Consider the following 17,545-nt stretch of genomic DNA (forward strand, 5'->3'; position numbering starts at 1 on the left):
AGCTTTGATATTCTTTGAGACTTGGATCAAACCATTTATAAATCAAGAGTATCCCCTGGACTTTCTCACTTATGAAACCAATACATTTCACATTCCATTTTTTTCCTTTGCTTAAATGAGTCAGAATTCAATTTCTGTCAGTTGGAAAGGAAAGACCAGGGCCCCAATTTTGATGAATTGAGTGAAGGTGACACTTGCCATTTTCCCAGTTTTACAGATAGTTCTGTTCATGTGCTTCTAGTTATACTGAAATTAACACTGGGAGTTTCCTGTAGACGCTTAAGGAATAAAGCTATAATAGCTTTCTTAACCATTATCACCTCCAAACATTTAGCTTCATCAGACTTGGGAGCAAGATAAATTTAAAAGGTGCCTCTTTGTGTATTCTGAATTGTTAACTCATGTCCTCAGTCTTCCTATTTCTTAAATATGTGTAGTTAATGGCTCAGAGCTTAGATTCTAGAAACACTGACTGCCTGGGTTCAAATTCTGGCTCTGCTACTTACAAGTGAGGGACTCTTATGCAAGTTACCTAACCTCTTCATGCCTTCGTTTCCCAGTATAAAAATTCCCCATATAAAATATTGATACTTATTTTCTAGAGCTGTTGGAGAATTAAACATGTGAAGTGCTTGGAATTGTATCCAGTACATAGAAGTAGTCAATAATTGTTAGTTGTCATTATTGGTTACTATATTACCTAGGGAAACCTAGAGATGGTGCCCTCCTCATAAATTTACTGTAAATGCATGTACGTACATGTATAAATGCATATACTGACTGCAACATAATGAGATGAATGGTACATATTGATATTTTTAGACATTAGGCTTGTCAATTTCTAGGCAAGCACTTTGGGTTCTCATTAGGACATCAGTGGTTTCAGGGTTCTCCTGTGGGTCTCTCCTACAGGCCACAGTCCTTGGGCTACATTTAAGGTCTAAGTTCCAATAACTGCACAGAAAATGAGACAGTGTTACCTTCAGGAGATTCTAATAGACACACAGTGGATCTAGAGTACTCCTAGAAAGATATATATACACTTTAATTTCATAAAATATTTACACAATTGCCCAAGATACAAGTGACCCCATTTTTTAGGTTCCTTAAAATGGTGTTTAGGCTTGAATCAATATCTGCCATTGGGAATCTTCTTTCCCTAACCAAACCAAAGGGATTCTAATGAAACTCAAATAGTTTTGTGAAAGCTATAAATTTAATGTGCCATCTCTAAACAACATCTTTCTTTTTCCTGAGACGATCTTATGGTCTGGAGATTCCAACATTTGAAAATGGAACAGTGGGTCTCAACATTTCAAAGCCAAAGACAATGAATCAAAAACATTCAAACTGTACTCAGAAAGACTAACATCTCTCACCTCAACTTAATTCTTCACTTTTGTTCCAGATTATCTAGAGTACTGGCTCTAAATGGGGGCATTTTGAATACTCAGAGGTGCAGTTTCATTTGTCACAATGACTGTGTGTTACACAGATACACACACACACAAAGGGCAGTGACAATAGAGTTCTTGCAACAATACACAGCCCTGCAAAACAAGGACTTTTCTACATCCCATGCAATTTTCCAGTAACAGAGGTGAAAGCCTGTTTATAATCACATGAGCCTGGACCTTCTGCTTTATGTATAAACAAAATATATTTTTGGAATGGCTTTATTATACACTGAATTTTCCCGGAATGCAACTACTGTGTGAATTAAGAGGAACTTGCACGTTGTTTAGAACTTTATGACGAGTTAATCTCATCATGGAAAAATCACTTCCCCAACAATAGCACCACTGATTGTATTGGAGTTGTCAAAGTAATCCACAGTCGGCCTACACCCGTAGCTGTTGTATTGATGGAGGGAGCTCCAGCATCAGGTGCAGGCATCTGACAACTCCACTGTGGTTTCTAATATACTGGGGCCTAAATATTTATAAACTGAAATACATGCAATTTTACTATGCATTCCTTTCCTTTGTTTTCCCCTTTGTATTATTAGGACATTTCAGTGACTTTTTAAAACATTATGCATATCAGTAGACTATATTATCTATGAATTTCATTTTGGGATGGTGAATAGAGTGCTAAAAAGTGTTTTTAAAAAAAGTGCTGGTTTGTAAGGGTGAGAATTACTGTTTGAGAGTATTAACAGAATGGAAAGAAATACTCAAATTGTTTTCTCTGACTTCCCACTACAGAAGAACTTACTACAGGGAAACCATCATGTTGGTTTTATGGGATTTTGTTCTATAAAAATTAAAAGGGGAAAAGAGAAAAATGGACAGGTAACTAAACAGATTAAGAAATATTGAGAGGAAAAGAAAAACACTTTAGCATGAGGCGGTGAAGTCGTTATACTCTTCAAATGTCAAGATTTTCCTAAGGAATTGTTCCTTTTGTTCCAGCCTGTTTTTCTTCTTTCTTCCCCTTGCATAAGAAGTGAGTAACAGCATTCACTTAAATCAATACATTGAGTTTTATATTAGCCAGCTCTAGTTTGATATTTCCTACAAATGAATCATGCCTTCTCCCTCCCATAGCAAAAACCCTTTTCTAGTAAAGGTCTGATTACCCTTAAAATCTGCTGCTCATGAGATCCACAGAATTGGTTTATAAAATCACAGGCATTTCCTAGCTTCTTCTCAAGCATAAAGAATCATACTGACTACCTGCACTAACATATAAATTCTATCTGAAGCAGGTTAGTAGTGCATAAACCCCAGCTCCCAGGATAGTTTCGATAGTTAAGGACTGGCTATTCTCTTCTAAGTTGTTCAGAGATCTTGAGAAAGTTATTCAACCTCCCAAATTTGTTCTCCCAAGCAGAAATAAAGCTTAGAAAATACTCTTTTCTTCTTTAGAGCCTGCTCTTGTAGTATCACACAAAAATTAGAACCATGTCTCCCTGTGCTTACCACCTTAGGGTGCTCAGCTAAGCTAAACTTACCAGATTAGGTAGCTTGAGCATCTCAGAGGACAGATCTTTCATTCAGCGCTGTTAATTATTGACTGGAACTGAAAGCCAAGAAAATCTGATATTTAACATCTGCTTCTACAAGTTGGAAATCTATAGCTGCTGTGAAGTGGTTCTCTTGTTTTTGATTTTGCTCAAGGTCCAATTTGTTCTCGTTTCAAGAACAAGGTTGATTTTCTCATATCATTCACTTACTGCTTGCCTAGAATGCTTCCTGACTTCACTTTCTTGTGGATGTCATATACATAAACAACTCAAATGCCCTGCTCCTGACAGAACTTACCTCCCATGGGCTTCAGCCACCCTGTGGCGTTTTCCTTGTTTCTTTTCTCTCGCCAGTTTCCTCTGCCCACCAAAGTACTTATGGAAGGCAGTAACATGGTTGCCATTCTTGGCAGTGTCTACACTAGAGATCCCGTTATTCCTTCCTCAATCCTGAACTCTTTTTAGAGAACCTGCCTAGTTCAGAGCCAGAGAAGAAAAGTTTTACTAAATAGGGAAGCCTGTCCCCTTTGCCAGAGCTGTCAGGACAAGGGGAGCTGATCTATATAATGAGATGAGTCAAGCAGGGTGCCTAGGTCAAGAATTTAAACCAAGAAACAAAGTGAAGCTGGTGGCCCAGAGTATCAATTGTTTTAAATGGTACAAATGCTCTGATACTCCTCCCATGAAGAGGTGGAGCCTCTGTTCCCTCCTCTTGGAGCTGGGTGGGCTTTTGACTACTTCCACAAAGAGAATTGGCAGAAGTGACTCCCAGGTTAGGTAAAAAAAGAAAAAAGGCATGCAACTTCTACCAGGAACTTTTGGGATGATTACTTCTTGGATCTTCCCTCTTAGGACACTCCCTCTCAAAACACTGCACTGCCAAATAAAAAGTCTATCTTTTGGCCTCCATATGTGTAGGCACTCAGGCCAACAGTCCCAAGGGAAGCCCAACACTTTCACAGTTCTTACTAAGAGGCCAAGAGTATGAATGAAGAAGCTATGTTGGAAGTGGCTTCTCCAGGCCCAGGTCCTCAGCCCTTTGAGTCTCCCACAGTCTCTTTAAAGAAGCTGGGTGTTTTCCAGAGTTCCACAACCTGACCTCCACTAAGGCTTTGAAACAAGTGTGGAAGAGGACAGTTTTATTGTTGACTAGGCAGGTGTGTACTGGTTTTTATAAATGGAATGGTTTTTACTATATAATAAATTGTTAGTGATAGACTACTTAGAGTAATTGTTCAATCTATTCTGTCAAAAGCTTTGAAATACACTTATGAGTTTGGGGGTTTCCTGAAAACCTGCATCATCAATACAGGCAATTGAAATAAAAAGCTATATGTTATAATAATAATACTTGGAGAATATGTATCTGTTTAGAGTGACTGTCTATGCATATGTTATAATAATAATACTTGGAGAATATGTATCTGTTTAGAGTGACTGTCTATGCATTTCAGTTTTTGGTGAAAGAAAATAGTGAAGAATGGAGTACAAAGGCAAAAATTTGTATAAAATATTCTTAGAGAGGAAACTTTATATTCTATGCTTTGCACAGCACATCCATTCAAGTAGATACAAATGAGACTTGTTCATCAAGTAAAAAAGATACATGAGAAATGTCCAAGGGAAACAAATCAATAAATATTCCAATCTCACTCCAAATGTTATCTGAGAAAACTTTATCCATTAAAACTACCAGTAAAGTGCTCGCTTTGGCAGCACATATACTAAAATTGGAACGATACAGAGAAGATTAGCATGGCCCCTGTGCAAGGATGACACGCAAACTCATGAAGCATTCAATATTTAAATAAATAAATAAATAAAAATAAAACTACCAGTAAATACCTGCCATCACTACTTACCAGAAGGATAGAAAGAACCAAAGGAAACAAACTTCCAACATGGCAATGACAAGAGCAGTGCCTCAAGTGTTAAGCACTGGCTTTAGAGAATATAAAATATTGTTAAAAATTCATTTGAACCTTACTATCATACTATAATGGGACATTGCCCAATGCATCAAACCATATTTTAACGATGTCCTTTCAGGTACTTTAATAAGGAAAGTATCTGAGATGATGCCTAAGCTAGTCTTGACCTCTAAAAATGTTTGCTGTGGAGTAGTAGTTCTCAACCTTGGCTGTGTACTTGGATCACCCTGGAAGATTTTAAAAATACGGAGGCCTGGGTCCCACTGCTCAAATACTCTGATTTAATGGACCTGGGTGCCAGACTGGCCATAACACTCCCCCCACCCCCCACCCCCCACTGCCCTGCCCCAGGGTGATTCTAGTATGCTGCAAAGGTTGAGAAATATTGCTTGAAGTAGTAGTTCCAAGACCTCAGCAGTATCAACATTCACTAGCACAGTACGGTACTAAGTCACTTCAGTCGTGTGTGACTCTGCGACCCCATGGACTGTAGCCCTCCAGGCTCCTCTGTCCATGGGATTGGCCAGGCAAGAATACTGGAGCAGGTTGCCATTTCCTTCTCCAGGAGATCTTCCCTGACCCAGGGATCAAACCCGTGCCTATAAGTCTCCTGCATTGCAAGTGGGTTCTTTACCACCAGCGCCACTTGGGAAGCCCCTGGCGGCCAACCTTTGGGGCCAGATAATTCCTTACTACCAGGGCCCTCCAGCGCATCACAGCATATTTGGCATCATCCCTGGCTTCCACCCACTAGACACCAGTAGCCCTCGCTCCCACTCCCCTTCCTCGGCTGGGACAGCAAAGAACACCTCGAGGCATTGCCAAATGCTGGCGGAGGTGGAGGCAGGTTGGAGACTGCAAACCGCAGCTGTGTACAGACAGTGCTAGTCAGTGGATTTGACTACTTGAGGCTGGCAGAAAACAATTCCTGACAAATAAAAGCAGGGTATAAGAGAACCTCACTCGGGACTCCAGTAAGTAGGACCCCGCGGGTACCAGGGAACAGGGCGCTGACTGACAAAGCACAGAACACAGCCGAGTGCCCCCCAAAGCTGGAGCGACGTGGAGAACTGCTGAAGATGCCATACATTCAGTAACACGTCAAAATCTCCATTTTAAAAATCAGCGCAACCACAGGATTTACAGATTAGAAGTGGATTTGACTGGATCTGTAGTATTTGACCTCATTCCATTTTGTAAAGCTTTCGAGGTAGGGGGTGGGGGTGGGGTGGGGGGGTGAGGGATTTGGCGGGTGGGGAATCTGCTAAAGTCTTGTCAACAAGCAACTATTTTTAGACATGCTCATTTTCTTTGGTGGCTCTGAAATACTGATTTTTCCCTACCCGGGAAGGTTTACAACGAAGTACAGTCAACCAAAGAGGTTTGAAGTTACTGACATTACAACAAAAAGGGAAAATTAACCCACCTAATTGGGTTACCTAATTATACTCTGAGCACTAGAGCTTCCTGCATTTTATTTGCAAATGCAATTACTCCAGGCCCATAACACTCTCAGGTATGATTTTAAAACACATGCAGGCCTGAAGACGAGTAGGCAAATTTGGCTGTGTTTATTTCTTTCTATTTACGTGGGCCAATACTTTTCACAAGCTAAATCTTAAGTGCAAAAATCAAATACATATCTAATTCTGTGAGGGCATTTTCATTTTCCCTAGTTCCTAACCTCAGATTGAATTTTCTATAGGTTAGAAAGCAATTTGAAGAATGGAAGGTTAAAAATGTATGAGTTTTTTTCAAAACATTTTAAACAAATCTAGCCTCAAAGAAATAGTCCCTAGGAAATGAGGGGACAGTTATTTGTTAGTTCCATCCATGTTTTTCTTCTACAAATGCTGACACAATGAAAGACTCACTTATTTACTGCTGTTTTCTTTAAGAACAAAGAACTTAAGGTAGAGCAGTTTGGTAGAAAAGCAGAAGATCACAAAAAAGGGAAATCAGGGCACTGTAAAAAGTGGAAGAGACAGGCAAGATCTTCAGTGACTGTCTCATTTCCACTTCTTCACTGTTTTCTTAAACAATAGAAGAGACAGCCAAGAAGTAATAAAGAAAGAACAGGAAACTTTTTTTTTTTAACTGAAGATAAGAGCTGAGTCAAATACAAAAAAAAATTTATCGTTATTCTACCCATCCATTCTAAAAATAAACAGAACAAGTCATCGACATTTTTAATAAATATAAAAATTTTTAAAGTAATACATTTTAGAACAGCCATTTAAATGAAAGAAACAAAGAGAAAAATAAGGCGAGGGGTGGGGAGTGAGAGATTGTTGAAAGCAAGAGAGAGATGGAGACGAAGATGACAACATTACCAACTAGAGGATAATGCCTTAATTTGAAGGATTTAGGATACTGCTGAGAAAACTAAACTGCAATTTCACAACTATTGAGGTACTCGAGTCCTAGGGTCTGAATGTTTCTATCCCCCCTATGAATTCTCAGGTTGAAATCCTAATGCCCCCATGATGGTATTAAGAGATGGGCTTTTTGGGGGTGATTAGGTCATGAGAGCAGAGCCCTCATAAGTGGGATGAGTGCTCTTATAAAGGAGGCCTGAGAAAGCTACATAGCCTTTACTCCATGTGAGGACCCAAGAAGTCAGAAGAGGGCCCTCAGCTGACCATAAAAGTACCCTATCTTGGACTTTCAGCCTTTAAAAACCATGCAAAATAAATTTCTATTGTTTATAAACCATTTACAATGGGGTTACATTCTGATCAATCCATTGTAAACGGAAAATACCATTAAGTTGAAAAGGCAATTAATACATTTACTGAACATCAAAGCTTGGTCTAGCCTACCCTAAAAGTGCTCAGAACACTTACATTAGCCTGGGCTTAGTCACTCTGTCATGTCCAACTCTTTGTGACCCCATGGACTGTAGCCCACCAGGCTCCTCTGTCCATGGAATTCTCCAGGCAACAATACTGGAGTGGGTTGCCATTTCCTTCTCCATACATTACCTACAATTGGACATCTAAAATCATCTAATACAAAGCTGATTTTATAATAAAGTGTTGAGTATCTCATATAATTTACTGAATACTGTACTGAAAGTGAATATGAGAATGGCTATCAGCAAATTGGTTGTTCACCCTCACGATCGTGTGGCTGGCTGGGAGCTTCAGCTCGCTGCCCTGGCCAGCCTCATGAGAGAGAACCCTACTGTGTATGTCTAGCCTGGGAAAAGAGAAAAATGCAAAATTAAAAGTCAAGTTTCTTCTGAATACATATCACTTTTGCACCTCATAAAGTCAAAAGATCGTAAGTCGAACCATCGTAAGTTGCGGGCTGTCTGTATTTTATTATAGCAACCTGGACAGACTACAGCACTGGACATATGTGAAGATGCTCTAGAAGGAGATGTCTTCATGAAATAGAGGAGACAGAAGGGATATGCAAAATGAGAAGTTGACGGCATTGCTTTTGCGCTGGTGAAATGAAGCTGAGGCATGGGAAAGGAGGCTGGGGTAAGCACCCTACAGCCATCTGGCGCTGAGAGCAGGGCTACACACTCCAGCTTGGGTTTAGAGAAGTGGGGTGTAGGCAGTCATTAGGAAATTAGAGGAAAAGATGATGATACTGGAGAGAGGGAGATGGAGGAGCTGGCAGAGTCAAAGTAGATATTTTTACAAGGCAGACTGTGGAAGCCTGCCTCTAAGCTGCCCTGCAAGCTGAAATCCACGGGGTCACACAGAGTTGGACATGACTTAGTGACTGAACAACAGCAGGGACCCCGGTAGCTCAGTCGGCAAATAATCCGTCTGCAATGCAGGAGTGTGCTGTGTTTAGTCGTTCTTGGTGACCCCACGGACTGTAGCCCGCCAGGCTCCGCTCTCCAGGCAAGAATACTGGAGTGGGTTGCCATTTCCTCCTCCAGGGGATCTTCCCAACCCAGGGATTGAACCCAGGTCTCCCACACTGCAGGCGGATTCTTTACCATCTGAGGCACCAGGGAAGACTAGGGTTCAATCCTTGGGTCGGGAAGATCCCCTGGAGGAGGAAATGGCAACCCACTCCAGTATTCTTGCCTGGAGAATCCCATGGACAGAGGAGCCTGGCGGGCTACAGTCTATGGGGTCTCGAGAGTCAGACATAACTTAGCAACTAAACCACCACCAAGATGCCCTCATGAGCACCACCTCCTAAAGTCATACCCTTGCATGTCCCCTCCCACAATCAATTAATGTTGGGCTGTGTAAACAAGAGCATATGGCAGAAATTATAATATTTTGCTTTTGATAATAGATTATATAAAACTTCAGTTCCATCTTGGGTTCTCCTGGGCTCTCTCAGGCCACTTACACCAAGGGAAGCCAGGCAGCAAACAGCCTTATGGAGAAGCCCATGCAGAAAGGAAATGAGGCCTCCTGCAAGAGCCACTTGAGTAAGCTCGCACTTCTAGCCTGCCTTTAAAGGCTAACTGACAGCTTGATTGTAACCTCGTGAGAGAGTAACCAGCATTCTGGACCCTCAGAAGGCGTGTGAGATAATAGACATTTATTGTTTTAAGCTATTTTTTGGTACTTTTAAATAAACTTGTAGGTTAATAATTATTGTTTTAAGATACTAAGTCATTTATTAGATAGCAGTGGTTAACTAACACATAGCATTAGAAAAAGTGAAAACAAATATACAAAAACATAGTACATATACATTAAACTCAAGAGACTGCTTTTCCATCTAGGCCAGAGCATGGAATGAAAAGAAGGCTGACAGAGCCAGTATTTTGGTGATTTCAGTTGTGTCCTGGGTAAGAATCAAATTAACTTATGCCAAGTGCATCATAGTGAATCCTTTCTACCAAGAAAGCGATTGGAAAATACACCTATATACCAAGCCAAGTATATGGCAAGTTAAGTGTATTTCCTATAAAGTTGTCTAAAGACTTCATTTTTATGCTCACACAGCATACCTCCTGCATAGCATTTCACACATGCTCGGTCCCACTGCATAGGGACCAGAAGAGCCAAATGCAGCCCTGACCTGAGCCCTTTATCACTTGCCCTTCCCTGGAGCTGCCCTGATGCCAAGGTGTGCGATGTCCCCAGAACCCACACAGCTCTCAGGCACACACAAGCCAGAAGTGTGGGTCAGCTAATGTCTATGGAGCTCCCCTTGACAAGCAAAGGCACGAGAGTAGATGTTAAATGCTTCTGCCTTCACCTCCTGGTAGAAAGTTCTGAGATGCCACTCATAAGCTTCCTTAGTCAGGTACTAAGGAAGCCACACTCAGTGGAGACCAGCTCCATACTGTGTCCTCATTCTAGCTTTCCCTTCTCTTTCCCTTCCTTCCTGGTTCACTTCCAAGCGCTCTCACTCCTGCCCCTTCAGTTACATTCTTAAATTGGTGACACACACAGTAAAGAATCCACCCGCAATGCGGGAGATCTAGGCTTGATCTCTGTGTCAGGAAGATCCCCTGGAGGAAGGTATGGCTACCCACTCCAGTATTCTTGCCTGGAGAATTCCATGGACAGAGGAGCCTTGCAGGCTACAGTCCATGGGGTCACACAGAGTCAGACAGGACTGAGCGATCAACACTTTCCCTCTGGCCTTTTGTTTCAGCCTCTACTCTGGGGAAACTCAAGCTGAGACAATGTTGCTCAATGTCCAAAGTACAAGGGAGCTTGTGAAAAAGGCTCCGTAAACTTCAGCATTAGGAGTTGTCTCCATGGAAAAACAGTTTCGTTTTGTCTTTTCTTTATGGTTAGTGCATTTGTTTCCTTCCTGTTTTTTGTCTTTGATTTTCTGTTGTTATTTTAACATTACTTTTGCATGTATGGCAAATCCAACTTTCAGGAAGCAGTAGGATATAAATAACAGACATGTGATTTGTGTCACTTACTTTAATGAGAAGGATTGAGATCGAAGGAACAGAGAAGGCCCTGGCTCATAGAACGAAGAAGCCAGCTAAGGTGTCTTTTTGAAGTACCTCTTAGAGGGAAGATTTATAGAGACAGTACTCAAGATGAGCAATAAATTCAAAGGGAAAAGACCTCTAACTCGACTGTCCTGCCCCATTTCTTAGATTCTCAGCACTTAGCCAGAACCTGGCACACAATAAATGTTTGTGTTGAATGAACAGTGATGGTCCTAGGGATTTCTCTGTAGCTGATTTAGTTTCCTTTGATTGATTGCAGAACTACAAGAGTACATTCAGGTGCTTCCTGAGAGTCTATACCACAGAAACTCCATCAAACCAGCCTCGGAGATGGCCTTAGCCACACAGCCTTGTGACGAGGACATTAACAAGAGAAGAAACACAGAGTGTATCCCTCTGGGCACTAGAAGGTGGCTTAAAACAGCGCCATTCAGGAGGCAGTTCACCAGATGAGACATCAGAGTATCCAGTAGCTCACCAAGATTGAACTTAACATTATAGCAAAATGACATTAAATGGCAGTCCAGCTGCCTCCGATTACAGACCTTCCGAATCTGAAAGTCAGCCAGAGGATACATTTTCCTTACTTCTCACCACTACAAATGGATGGTCACAGTACATTAGAAATTCCAGTGCTTTAAAAACCACCTATCGTTCCCTGCATACTGAAAGTCTTACCATTAACTTGGAGTTCATGAAAACTTATTATGAGCATTCCAACAAGGCCTCACAGAAACTCAGTTACCAAACTCTCATGGTACAGAAAGGAAAAGATACAGATGGCATAGACACCCTGCCTCTAGCTGGTCAATGCAGTCTAAATGGTGACCACCTGGTACAATTATTTTCTTTGAAGTAAACACATTTTCTCCAGGCCTCGTAATCAAATACTACTTCAGAGCAGGTAGTAACATTACTTCCTTTGTGACAAACAATGACAACTTGATTAGGAAGATAAACGCAGCTCCAGTCAAATGTGTTCATCACCAGAGGCAGCATCTCTTGATTCTAAATCTCAGTGTTAGCCTGTAGTTTCCAGTATTCTCAGCAAAGTTCCCTAAAATTTAATGTTTTGTTTGCCCACTGCAAAACTTGGATCAATGTATTCTCAGAGTGCATATGAGGCCTTTTATTAAAAAGATAAGATGAAGTTGGAAAATGTGATTTGTTAAAAAAAAATAACTTCCCATCATATTGTTTTTATAAAATTTAGTCTGTATTATCACTTTTTTAGGGGGTAGGGGTGAGACCTCATAAGCAAACAGGTGATGCTAAGTATATTAATATAAGCTAATTAAGTTATGACCAACCTAGACAGCATATTAAAAAGCAGAGACATTATTTGTCAACAAAGGTCTGTCTAGTCAAAGCTATGGTTTTTCCTGTAGTTATGTATGCATATGAGAGTTGGACTATAAAGAAAGCAAAGCACCAAAGAATTGATGCTTTTGAACTGTGGTGTTGGAGAAGACTCTTGAGAGTCCCTTGGACTGCAAGGAGATCCAACGAATCCATCCTAAAGGAAATCAGTCCTGAATATTCATTGGAAGGACTGATGGTGAAGGTGAAACTCCAACACTTTGGCCACCTTATGTGAAGAACTGACTCATTTGAAAAGATCCTGATGCTGGGAAAGATTGAAGGCAGGAGGAGAAGGGGACAACAGAGGATGAGATGGTTGGATGGCATCACTGACTCGATGGACATGAGTTTGAGCAAGCTCTGGGAGCTGGTGATAGACGAGAGCCTGGCGTGCTGTAGTCCATGGGGTCGCAAAGCGTTGAACACAATTGAGTGAGTGAACTGAATTAATATAAATTAAAATTAGTTGGAGAGTGACACAGAATGCAGAAGGTGATGTTATAGCAAAGGTTAAGAATAGGTCTGTACAGATGGCCAATAGGCACATGAAAAGATGCTCAGCCCCACTAATAATCAGGGAAATACAAATCAAAACTACAGTGAGGTACTATCTCATACCAGTCAGAATGGCCATTATTAAAAAGTCTACAAATAATAAATGCTGGAGAGGATGTGAAGAAAATGGAACCCTCCTACATTACTGGTAGGAATGTACATTGGTACAGCCACTATTGAGAACAGTATGGAGGTTCCTTAAAAAACTAAAAATAGAGTTATTATATGATCCAGCAATCCCACTGCTGGACATATATCTGGAGAAAACTCCAATCTGAAAAGAAACATGTACCCCAGTGATCATAGCAGCGATCTTTACAATCGCCAAGATGTAGAAGCAACTTCAGTGTTCATCAACAGATGAATGGGTAAAGAAGATGTCGCATACATATACAATGGAATATTATTCAGCTATAAAAAGAATGAAATAATGCCATTTGCAGCAACATGGACAGACCTGGAGATTATCATACTAACTGAAGTAAGCCAGAAAAAGACAAATAGCATGTGATATTGCTTATCTATGAGTTCTAAAAAAAAAAAAAAGAAAGAAAAAAAGTATAAATGAACTCATTTGCAAAACAGAAAGAGACTCACAAATGTGGAAAACAAATTTATGGTTACCAAAGGGGAAAGGGGAGGGAAGAATAAATTCAGAGTTTGAGATTAACATATATACACTACCATTGGGGGCAGGAGGAGAAAGGGACGACAGAGGATGAAATGGCTGGATGGCATCACAGACTCAATGAACTTGAGTTTGAGTAAGCTCCGGGAGTTGGTGATGGACAGGGAGGCCTGGCGTGCTGCGATTCATGGAGTCGCAAAGAGTCGGACACAACTGAGCGACTGAACTGAACTGATACATAAAATAAACCAAAAAGTCCTACTGTATAGAATGGGGCACTATATGCAATCTCTTATAATAAATGACAATGGAAAAGATTATCAATATTATAAACTATAAAAGAACTACTTTGCTGTACACCAGAAACACAACATTGTAAATCAACTGTACGCCAATTTAAAAAAATTTATTTTCAAAACAATAGGTCTGTATAAGGTGCTGATACATAACCACAGTTACTGAGCAAAGAAGAAAAAATGCATCACTCACAATAAACCTGCCTTTAAAACATGCAACTGATGTTATAGTTCAAGACGAACAGTTCAAGAGATTTATAGGTTCTCTTACCATTTCCTGATTTATTTAAGAACTTTCTCAATCCCAAACCCTATCCCTTCCTCCTCTACCCATTCACTATCCCCTGAGCACACGCAGTAGCCCCAGGTGCCCCGTACTGAAGTTTTCTGTTCCTACCGCTGTGTCTCTGGCCTCCCGGCACCACACAAATGCGCACACGAGCATGTGTGCATGCACACACACCTGGAGTGAAGGGCCATGTGGTCATCTGGGCATCCCCAGTGGCAGGCACGGGGCCTGGTTCCTGGGCACTTAGTGTTTACAGAGTAAAGAAGGAAATGAACCAGTGAAAGTTAAATGAACTGGAGACAAAAGCCACACGTTGTTAAAGCTGCGAGAGGCATAAGGATATATCCAACCCATTGTCCTTTGTTTGGTTTGTTTTTTTACGGTAAATGAAACCAAGCAGAGAGAGCTGCAATGTCTTGCCACAAACACGGAAACCAATCCCAGCGCTGGTGAATCGTGCATCTGGATCCTTTCCAACAGCCATGGCAGATAGTCCCCTAGTTTGCAGATGGCGAAGTCACTCTGTTTAGTTGCTACTCCTTCGCCCTTTATCTTTTGGCCTTTTAAATCCATGCAATATAAGAATTGCAATATAAGAAAATATAAGAATTAAATGAAATTCAAATCATCTTGGTTAAAAAGACTGGTATTATTGCCCAGAAAAAAGTTGAGTTTGTAAGCAGATTTTAACTGCTATTTTCGTCCTCTGCTCCCACTGCTATATGACTGACAACTGGCCGCATTACAGAAGTCTTCATCAGGTTCTTGTTAGTCACACTACCATTCTCATCTTTTCAGATAAGAAAGAGACCTCCAAATTCAGGTGACATGAACTGTGACATGGTGACCAGGACTGAAACAGGAATAAAAGAGAGGGGCCAAACTGAAAATGTTCAGAGGTTCTGGGGATGCCAACTGTGGCATATCCATTCAGTAGGATACTATGCAGTCTTTATCAATTACTTTTATGAGTAGCTTGTTAGAGCACTGAGAAATACCATTATATTTCATTGTTAACTGAATGAAAGGTATCAAATGGGGCACAAATTATTAAAATGCAGCAAGGAAAAATGACTAGAAACAAATATACTAAAGGATGGTCATTATGTTTCAGTGGTAGAATTAGAGCTAATCTTTTCCTCTTCTATTTTTTCACAGTTTAAAAATGTTCTAAAACATATTTATATTACCCTCATAATGGAAAAATCAAACATATGTAACTTTTCACAGAAATTTAGAAGTTTGTATCAGAGGTTACACAACCAATATTAAATTTTCCTTAATAACATTTTTCTTAAGTTTCCCCGTTCTTCTCTTCCTTCCAAATCCTGACAAAGCCTCTGGTGAGAATGTCTTCTGAGCTTGGAAATAAGGTTCTGGTTGAAGACATAAATTAAGGAAACCTAAAGCCACCTTTTCCCTTAGGGCGTGTTTCAGAAACATACTGAGAAATTCACTCTATTTATTAGAGTGAAGAACTTCCTGCAAAGGCCTTTTACTGCACTTTTTATGCTCTTGGAAAACTTGAAGAGCCCTAAATATTTCACAATCTCTTTCCTGGGTTTGGCTTCTCGATGTGTGTTCAATTTTTTCTCTATGACGGTAAATGGCTTTCCTTTTGAGATCACTGGTTACTCTGACACTAACGGCTCAATTAAATCAGAGATATAACGTTTAGGTACCAGCTATATTAAGAAGAAGAAAATAAGCTCGATAGGAGGGACCCCTCCTGCTACTTCCTAAATTGCTCACAGCACATTCGCCACCCTTTTAAAAAGCCATTTCTTCAAAAAGTACATTACAGTACCTGGTGTGTCCTCATGGCAGGTAGCTTTGCTGGCGCTCAGCTCTCAGGAACTCCTACCAGAGGACTGCATCAGGCAATCACCAAGCAAAGGCCGACAGCTTCACGCTGTCCCTCCTTCCTTCCTTCCTTCCTCTGGGAAAGCTGGACGTCACTGCCTGACACTTGTCAATGGATCTGTGGGCCCCCAGCCTGAACTGATGCCCGGATGAACACAATAAACAGCTGACTGAATTCTTTCCCTACCTCATCTGCACTGTCTGGCCCACTTTTTACCTCTAAGTGCTCTTTCTACGTGGTAGACAGATGTGATCCTTGGAAAGCTGTCTAGGTTTCTAGTGGACTGGAAGAACAAATAAAACTTTGCCGGTCTTAGATTTAACTCTGAGAAAGAGATCAAAGCATCAACTTCGGCAAATGTTTCCAGACCCAAAACAAGATTCCCCTGCTGGAGGGTCCACCCACTTACGAGCAGACTTAGCTCTTCCCAAAGGGAAAAGGAGGTGCTTTCTACTTCTGTTTCCCATGCCTTGGGGTTCTTGAGTGTGCAACCAGGTATCATTCTCAAATAAATGGACCTATTTTTCTCACAATTCCCTCAAACACAAGGCATTACAAGTGACACTACTTTATCCTTAACAAGAGAATGTGTAGATTATTTATTCATGCCCAAACTTTAGAAAAAAATTATCAGAAATTTGAGGTTACTTAGAGAGACATGACCTGGATAATCAGGGTGGTGTGATCACTCATCTAGAGCCAGACATCTTGGAGTGTGAAGTCAAGTGGGCCTTAGGAAGCATCACTATGAACAAAGTCAGTGAGCTATTTCAAATTCAACTGAGCTATTTCCAACTGAGCTATTTCAAATCCTAAAAGATGATGCTGTGAAAGTACTGCACTCAATATGCTAGCAAATTTGGAAAATGTATCACTGGCCACAGGACTGGAAAAGGTCAGTTTTCATTCTAGTCCCAAAGAAGGGCAATGCCAAAGAATATTTAAACTACCACACAATTGTACTCATCTCACTTGCTAGCAAGGTCATGCTCAAAATTCTCCAAAATAAGCTTCAACAGTATGTGAACTGAGAACTTCCAGACGTACAAGCTGGATTTAGAAAAGGCAGAAGAACCAGAGATCAAATTGACGACACCTGCTGGATCACAGAAAAAGCAATGGGATTCTAGAAAAACATCTACTTCTGCCTCACTGACTACGCTAAAGCTTTTGACAGTGTGGATCACAACAAACTGTGGAAAATTCTTAAAGAGATGGGAATACCAGGACCACCTTACCTGCCTCCTGAGAAATCTGTATGCAGATCAAGAAGCAACAGTTAGAATCAGACATGGAATGATGGACTGGTTCAAAATTGGGAAAGGAGTACGTCAAGGCTGTATATTGTCACTCTGCTTATCTAACTTATATGCAGAGTACATCATGCAAAATGCCAGGCTGAATGAAGCACAAGTTGGAATCAAGGTTGCTGGGAGAAATTATCAATAACCTCAGATATGCAGAAGAACCCACCCTAATGGCAGAAAGTAAAGAGGAACGAAAGAGCCTCTTGATGAATGTGAAAGAGGAGAGTGAAAAAGGTGGCTTTAAACTCAACATTCACAAAACGAAGATCATGGCATGGCAAATAGATGGGGAACAAATGGAAACAGTGACAGACTTTCTTTTCTTGGGCTCCAAAATCACTGTAGATGGTGACTGCAGCCATGAAATTAAAAGATGCTTGCTCCTTGAAAGAAAATCTATGACAAACCTAGACAGCATATTAGAAATCAGAGATATTACT

At 40.7% G+C, this 17,545-nt stretch overlaps 1 protein-coding gene and 1 non-coding gene across 2 annotated transcripts in view; one reads left to right on the forward strand and one right to left on the reverse strand.

Moving 5' to 3' along the window:
* Positions 1 to 17,545, reverse strand: part of PPM1L (protein phosphatase, Mg2+/Mn2+ dependent 1L) — a 319,652-nt gene that overhangs the window by 74,607 nt on the left and 227,500 nt on the right. The gene's annotated exons all lie outside the window — the stretch shown is intronic.
* LOC139034974 (U6 spliceosomal RNA) lies at positions 4,669 to 4,775 on the forward strand. The gene has a single exon (XR_011487535.1). It is a non-coding gene; the product is annotated as a U6 spliceosomal RNA (small nuclear RNA).

The sequence above is a fragment of the Odocoileus virginianus genome, chromosome 4 (genome assembly GCF_023699985.2).
Source record: "Odocoileus virginianus isolate 20LAN1187 ecotype Illinois chromosome 4, Ovbor_1.2, whole genome shotgun sequence".
Classification (NCBI taxonomy): Eukaryota; Metazoa; Chordata; class Mammalia; order Artiodactyla; family Cervidae; genus Odocoileus; species Odocoileus virginianus.